We start from the raw sequence: 8,938 nt of genomic DNA on the forward strand, positions 1-8,938 counted from the left end.
AGCACCCCTTGTCTTACTCCTTGTTTGCTTAAGCACTCACACACCTGCAGGCCCTAGGAGGCAAATGTGGAGCCACTGAGGGTTTCAAGTAGGTCAGATTTGCATTTGAATAATTTTGCTTTCAGCATGGAGAATGGACTTAAGGGGAACTCCACTGGAAGCAATGGCCGAGAGACAAGTTAGGAAGTATTTTACAACAGTCCAAATGGCAGCCTGTGCTAGGACTCTGGTTGTTAGTGGGAAAGGAGAGAAGATTCCAGATTCCAGAAATACTTCAAGGTAGAATTGGCAGGACCTAGTGCTTGGGTGAATATGGTGTTTCTGGCTTGAGTCACTTGGTGGAAGAAGGTATCGCTTACTGAATATGGGATTTATGTAAGAAGATGAAATTTGAAAATAAGAAATGGGAAAAAATGTGAATTTCCCTTTGGACATTTTGATTTGGGAGCATCCAAGAAGAGCTACTACGGGTAGAAACTGGATTTAGGATTCTCAGGTTCAGGGGGAGAGGTCTGGGCTGGAACTCTGAGTTAGCCACGACGTTGCTAGAAACGCTCACTTTTTCCTAATTAGAGGTATTGTTTTTCTTTTTTCAAATTTCACTCTTCACTTAAACTCCTCTATCATAACTTTTCCGGGAACATACACTATGGGCAACCTCAGTATATTGTCCCCTCTTCATGATTCCTTCGGTAATTTTAAAATCTTAGCTATCTTGAGAATTTGGCTGCCCTAACCGATTGGAGGAAAAGTGTGAGGAAAATCTGGTTCCTAAAGCACGTGAATATTTAACTTTTTATACAGGCATTCATAGAACTGAACGCGCTCAAGAGCTGTGTGTGGCGAGGACTCCCCCTCCTTCGGTATCTAGAAAACTCTTCCTTCCTCGTCTTCCCAGGACTAGCCAGAGGGCCCTCCATCCCCGCACCCGCTCGGAGCCGGTCTTTTCTTACTGTGGACGGCGTGGGCGGAGCTTGTGCGGGAGCTTGTGCGGGGAGAGCAGGCCTCAGCAGCAGTCACCACAGGAACGAGACCCCAGCTAGTTCGGGCTCTAAGGGCGATGCGTCTCCAGGGCCCTAGCGGTGGCAGCGCCGGGGTCTGGGCGCCCGTCGTTCCGCAGCCGTTGGCGGCGGGGCCGGGTCCTGGCCCGAAGGAGGACGGGCGGGAGCAGACGTGGTACCTTCCTCGGCCCCGGGGGGCCCGAAAGGCGCGTGACTGCCCGCTGCTCGGCGCCCGCATTGTCTCAGCTCCATAGTAACTCGGGCCGGGCGGGGCCACAGCGGCCGGCGCAGTCCGGCGCCGAGCGCCGCTCCGCGTCGTCATCCGTTCCCGCACGGGTGACAGGGGCGCGGGCAGCGGCGGCGGCATGACCGAGAGGCGGCTCACCGCCGGTAGGTGGGGCGGCCGGGGTCGGTGTCGGGGCCGAGGTGCGCGGGCCGCTGCTCTCGCCCGCGGGGCGGCCCCACTGCGCACCGCCTCTGGGTTTCCTTCTTTGCCCATGCGTCCCGTAGCACGGGCTCCAGAGTACTCTTACCGCATTTTGTAAGGAATTTAACCCCTCACCCTTTTCCTAGTGCTTCGTTGGCCCCGTCCTATTTTATCTTGCTTAATTCTCCGTTTTGCAGCGGGAGTAATGGAGGCCTCCGTCTATTAAGGTTAACTCCAGGGTCACAGTCAATTAGTGACCAAGCTGAATTCCAGAGACCTTTCCTTCCCACTTCCACCTTGAATTCCAACTTAAAATTCAGTCCATGTGCAGAAAATGAACAGAGGGCCAAGATTTTACTGAGCTTGCCCACGTATAAAGCTGGGCTAAGTGCTGTCTCAAATTATTTCATTTACTTTAAAAGGAAATCAGATTTCAGTGAGATAATGTAGTATTTTATCTTGTTTCAGAGCCACCAACTATTACAGAAGAAGGATTTGTAAGTACAATTTAGAGGGCTACTTTTTCTTTTCTTGGCTTTTTTAAAAAAATAGCAAATCATAGATCATTGAAAGAAAAAGCTGTTTCTTTTCTTCTTTTTGCCAAATGAGTATAATAGAGGCTTCCATTTCATAACAAGGGTGCTGAGTACAAGAATTGCTTATTTTTTAACAGATACATTTTTAAGAAGGGGCCATCTGACTTTTATGGTGGATGCTATTCATTGTTAAAATTGTTTTACATAAATGGCCTCATTTAATTTTGCTGAACTTGTTAATGACTCCATGAGAGGTAGACTTCATCTCCATGGTTTTATTGTGATGGGGCTGAGCATTCCTGGTTACAGTAAACATTAGTAGGTGGCATTGATTGATAACAAGTGGTCTATTTACAGTTGTAATTCCTTTAAAAATGTGCTAAGTATGTTCTTAGGTCAGACTTCTGGAGAGTTGAGTAATAATAAGTACTTGGCCAAGTACATTGTAATTGTTGTCATTTAGGCGAGTGCTATATCTAGGGTGGTGGGCTCTGCTGTGGTTCCCGCAGTGTATTTAAGGAACTTGCCCAAGTTTATACATTACCTAGGAGGCAGTAGAGCCTCATTCCTACTAAGGTTTGATTCCAGCAGTTCTAACCACTTCTCTAGATTATTTGCTTACGTCCTACAGCACTTATTTCTCTTCTTGGTCAATTATCTTATTTGCTTTTGACTTTTTATTCAAAAAACGTGAGCACCTCTATATTCACAGTGCAGTGCTAGATGCTGAGGATAAGTCTCCAAAAGTTCACAGTCTAGTAGGGGCTATGAAAATGGAGGCTCTCTGCTAGCTTCATTTGCTAGTACTTTCCACTTTCACCCTTCCAGACCTTTGGTCCACCACTGAGAGAGGGAGACCAAAATAGAGGCACAAAGAGTGTGTCAGAAACTCCAGCCATCTTCCTGTTGCCTTGGCATCACTCAGTGTAGTGGCATATTTCTTAATCTGCTTCCTGAACTGTTCTTCACATCAGCAGGAGGTAGGTAAGCGTTTCTGGAGATAACCCTTTCCCATACAACTCCAGCACAAACTCTCTGACAAGCACCCAGCGACATTACCCTTTGAGCTGTCTGCTAACCTCTCCAGGTCTTTTCCCAACTTATGGGAACTCATAACATCTTGAAGATTCTATTAGCCACTACACTTTCTCTTGGTTTCTTTGTACCACTGTCTCCCAGTTCTCCCATCTCTCATTTTTATGTCCCCCTTTCTGGCTTCTCTTTCTTCCTTACCCATGAAAGTGTTGACCTTCTTCAGGATTCTCTGGGAGGACTCCTCTTCTCCTCCTATGGCTTCAGCTACTCTTATTTCACAGGACTCCCAAATCTACACATCTCCAGCCCACACACCTCTTATGATGCTAGAACTCTGTATTTATTGGGTTATTGGACACCTACGTCATCTGGATGTCCCTGCATCACTGCAGTAGTCTAAACTGAATTAATCACCCCACCCCATTCTATCTTTCTTCCTCTTTTTCTTATTTTGGTTAATGATGCCACTGACCATTCAGTCACCCACATCAGAACCTTTCTTCCCTTTTCTTCACCTCCCACCTGCAGTCATTTAGCAGGTTCCTTTCATAGCCAGATCTTTTTCTCCATCCTTAGCACTGTCTTATTCAGGCCCTCATCCCTGAGCATGGACTTTGGCAGTAGTCCTCCCAGATATCACTGCCTCCAATATTCCCTCTGCCAACTTCAATTTTCCTTTGCCTAAGGCTTAAAGAGCAGACTCCTGCGCGTCAGCTATGCTGGATTACTTGCTGTGGCTTTGCTCTGCCTTTATATTTTTCCTTCTCTCATCAGTCCTACCTTGGCTATCAGATTGCTGTTAACTCTTTAAAAAATTACCATGTTACTCAATTACTCAGAGCTTTATTAATCCTACTATTTACTGAATGCTGGCTGCATGTTAATATTTAACCTCAAAACAACTCTATTAGGTGGTTATTAACACCCACATTTCACAGATGAGGAAGTCAGTGTTCACAGAGGCTAACTAACTTGGCTTGGGGCCACACATCTAGTAACTGGCAGAGCCACAATGTCAAAAGCCTCCCTTTAGCATTCAAAATCTTTCCTACAACGTTTCAGCCTTCTTTAAACCTTACCTTCCAATACTTTCTATGTGATAAAGACAATGTTCATACCATTTTAGGTTTATAAAGTACTTCCGCATGTCCTCTGCTCCAGCCAAGCTGCCCTGCTTGCTTCGTTGCCTTTGCTGTTGAGTTTTGTCTCAGTTGCCCTTCCCCATCCATTTCACAGTCTTGCACATGCTTCAAGTTTCAGCTCATCTCCTCCATGAAACCTTTCCAACCTAAAATCATCCAGATTGCCTTTGAGCCCTGTGCAGCTTTCAGTTGTGACCAGTTTGTGACCAGATTCTCAAATTCATATGCTCACCAAGCATTATCTACAGATTATTTAATTCATATGTCTTGCACATAATATTTATCTGTTTTACAGAAGTATAAAAGTATTTTTTTCTCAATATTTTTAGAAGAAATTGTGTGACAGAGATCTCTGGTTCCCCAAAATCCATTCTACCATTTTCCATAATACATACCAGACATATTACTCTCCAAAATAATTACAACATTTTCTAGCCTCCCTTGCAGCTAAATGTAACCAAATTCTGCTTACAATGGAATGTAAGCAGAAGTGTTGTGTCATAATTCTGAAAAGCTGATGTTTACAGACATTAAATAACTAACCCCTGGGTCACACAGCTAGTAACTGGTCAGGCCACAATTAGAACCTGTGTCATTCTAACTGTAATACTCAGATAAATGTAAAGGGAGAGAACATGCCCTTCGTCTTGTTTCTTGCTGGCTGAAATGAGGATGTGATCCTGGAGCTGAAGCAGTCATCTTGGATCCTGAGGTAGAAGTGGCATCTTGAGGATGGCACAGTCACAAGATCAAAGGAGCCTGGGTTCCTGTTATGTTGGGAAGCCAGTATGCCAGTTCTGAACTGCTTATAATTACATGAGAGAAATAAACTTTTGTGTTATTTAAATAGTGTTATCTTGGTTTTCCATTACTGGCAGCAGAGTCCTATTCTAATATAAAGTGCTTCCATAGTCATAGGCACTTTTTGCTTATTGCATTTTCACAACCAGTGATCTAAAAAACTACAGTGCTATTAAGTATGTCTGCAAAATATTTTAACCTTACGTCTTCAAATGAGAGAATAACATTTAGAATAAATCATTTGTTGTCAGGGACACATTGCCTTGTATATATTTTAACTTTTTGTTTGTAAATTTTGCAATTTCTTAACAAAATTGTGAACTCTTGGAGGGCTAGTGTTATGACTCAGTACACCTTAATATTCCCTATAGTTAATAGCACAGTTCCCAGAATATGTTATTAGATGATTGATAAATTAGTGTAATTGCTTCACTTATCAATTTTTTGCAAAGCTTCATTTGATATATATTCTATATTTTCTACTTTAGCATTTTTAAGTAGCATTTTTTCTACTTTAGTGTCTTTATTAACTTTGGTCTTTGATAATTTTCTCAGGGAAAATATATACAAAAATCTTACATATTCAGTTTTCTCATTAGTTCCTTTGGGGATATATTTTTAATTATATAAGCAATGTATAAACATTCCTGTAAATAATTCAAATAATAAAAGTGATAAAGTGAATGCTTCTCTTCATTACTTCCCTCAATGCCATACTCTTTTTCATATTCCATAAAAATTGAAATATAAATCTGTCATAGCAAGAATAGTAGAGTTCAGACCGCTTTATGATACATTGAGATTTGATTATGTGTTAGGTATACATTGAGAAAAGTTTAAATTTTAGAGTGACCCCTAAAATTCTTTTGACTTTAAAATAGAAAATAAATTAGTATTAAAGACTTAAGTACTTGACTCTTTAAATTCAAAATAATATTTTTTTATTGTGCCTTAAAAATTTATGCAGATAGATATGTCATGCTTCAAAAATAGTCTTTGTAGAGTAAAAATTTTGCAGTATAATGATCTATTTTGTTGAAGGATTTCTGATATATAAAACTCACAGTTTCAACTTTAAAAGCAGATGCCATTTAAAAAAGAAAAGAGTTTTTTTAAAAAAGCAGATGCTCTTTATTTATACCATAAAATTGAGACTAGTTTCAAGCAGTATTTTCTGTATTTTACTTGTTAAAAATGGTATTTATTTTTAGTTAATCTTTAGTCTGTTTAAATTCATATTCTGTTATTTGTATAGGGTGAATGAATTTATTATAAACACAAAGCATTTCCCAAGCATGAGGATATTCTCATTTTTCTAATGTAATATGCAAAAAAATCCATATGTTCCAGTCCTCATGAAAAAGACTGTCTAATTATATGAACATTAATGACCAATTGGTATTTGTCTTTTCAGATTGTAAATACGGCTGACTGCACATCAGTCCGTTGAATGAACTGTGAGAGCACACTCGGTTGACACGCTAGGTGGCGTTATGTGGAAGTGGTGGAGGGTAGGGGCAGGTGGATGGAGGTACCATCCTGCTTCCGCCCTGCTCGCTTTCTTTTAACAGGGTGCAGAGCAAGGTGCGAGAAGTGTTTCCAACAAGTCATTTGGAAACTGAGACTGGTCCTAGAGGTCCTTTGGAAAGTGTAAGCAGTTTGGAATCCTTCCATCTCTGTGGAGTCCAGTTCTCTGGTTGGAATTAAATTCTCTAATGCTTTTTGGAACTGCAGAAAGTGCGTTAGAAGTTCCATCAGTATGATAGTCAACAAGTGTATTTTTAAGCAACAACTTGCACTTCTCATTGTATTAGGCACTACTGGGGACACACACTGTCTGTCACTATTCCCAAAAGTTGTATACCTTCTGATTAGCGAGGTGGCCTTTAATGAGGACACACAGTTTATATTTAAGTATGAATTTTGAGGTTTGAACCAAAAGCACATTTAGAGAAGCTTTCTATCCGTAGGTAAGGTGTGGCATGGGAGAAAAGGTGATAAAGAGTGTGAGATACTCTTTTAAATTAGGATATCAGATTGTAAGAACTTTTGTACAGGGAGAAAGCCTTAGGGTATTTCGCCAAATGAATTGACTGAAGCCAAGTAGGTATAATTAGACAGTGTGATTGGATAAAAAGGGAATTGAGACCTTCCTTTACCTTCTCCAGCCTTTGAGAATTTCTTCCAGGAGAGAGCGTGAGAACAGAAACCAAATGGAAAAGTACCGCTGGGTAGATGCTGATTGTAATATGTGATGATAACCTTTGGTATAAAAGGAGATCCATACTTTTGTTCTTCATTGCTTGAGCCACTCATATTTTCTCCTTCCTTCATAAACTATATTCATAATACAATATACAATTTTGCGATCCCATGAGGATCTGATAAATGGGCTTTTGGCTCTTAAGTTTCCAGAGTGCCTTGGATCTATGCAAGATACACTTTCAATAAGCCACTTTGTGAAGTTTGTTTCCCCTTGTGTTCTCTTTTTGTTTTTCTTTTTTGGCAACATCTGTGCTTTTTATTTTATTGATGTTGCTTTATTAGAGTCTTTCTTAGGTTATCAGTCTCTTCTCTTTAGGTTTCATGTCCTCAGTATAATCATTCAAACATTCACTCAACAAAAGTGTAAGCATCTATTATCTGAAGCATTGGGATTTTTTTTTATTGAGCTATAGTTTATTTACAGTGATATGTCAGTTTCAGGAGTACAGCAAAGTGATTCAGTTATACATATATATTCTTTTCCAGATCTTTTAGTAATTGGGAATTTTCAAAGTGAGTAAGAAACAGTCTTTTTCCTCCAGAAATTCACAGTCCAGAGAGTGAGATATCTAAACACACAATTATAGTCTGAAGTATTAAAAGTTATTATAGGGGAAGCATATCATAGGGGAAACATCACATTTCTTCTCTTCTTTTAGAGGAGAAAAGATTTTCCAAGTAGAATAGTCAGCATGCGCCAAGGTGCAAACTATTAAAAAAATTGCTATGACTGGAGCATGGTAGTATGAGATGAGGCTAGACAGTTGGGCAGGAACCAAATTGCATTCATCATAAGCCATTTTTTTGTGTGTTAGAAAAGGATGGGGGATTGGGAGACAGGTGGAACTCTTGTATTGATTGTGGTGTTGTTAGGAAGATTGATCTATACTGTAATGGTGATAAGGAGAGATAGGAAGATGAGGTTTGGCATGTTATGGGCAGAAGGGTGAAGCAGAGGTCCCAGGGGTCTGACCATTAGTGCATGGGATTGCAGGGTAGTGGTCAGAAGATTGTCAGATAACCAGGGACTGATTCTAGATGTGATGATAATGATTTGGGATCTGTCATTTAGTACACAGGAGGCTAAGAAGGCTGTCGTAGGTGCAGAGAAACATGATATTGTTTCCTTGTACGTAAGTCCCCCCATCCCAACATTTTTTTAATGAAAAAATTTAAACATATAGGAGAATTAAAAGAACTGTATGGTGAATACCTATATACCCATCACCAAGGTTTCACAGTTATTAACATTTTGCTACATTTGCTTTTTCATGTTTCTGTCCGTCTGTCCATCACACCATTTATCCATTAATCCATTTTATTTTTTTATGCATTTCAGAGTATAAGCTGCAGACATTGATATGATACAGATCACCCCTAAATATTTCAGCATTTTATATCATAAACTAGTGTTCAATATTAGTTTATGGTTCTTATGTTGAGGTAAAACTTATGCACAGGGAAATGGAAAACTTTTGAGTCCCATTTGACAAATTTTGACAAATGTATACACCTGTGTAATCCAAACCTCCATCAAATATAGAACATTTCCATAATCTTAGAAAGTCCTTTCATGCCTCCTTCCAGTTGATTCTTCCTCCATTCCCCAAAGACCACTGTCCTGTTTTTTCACCATTGGATTATAGATTCAAATTCATACAAACGGAATCATACAGTTAGTTTTCTTTTGCGTAAAATTACTTTTGCTCAGCATAATGTTTTTGAGATTCT

This window comes from Delphinapterus leucas, chromosome 17 (assembly GCF_059928025.1).
Source record: "Delphinapterus leucas isolate spDelLeu-1000000601 "Yukka" chromosome 17, BTC_Dleu_Yukka2, whole genome shotgun sequence".
Taxonomy (NCBI): Eukaryota; Metazoa; Chordata; class Mammalia; order Artiodactyla; family Monodontidae; genus Delphinapterus; species Delphinapterus leucas.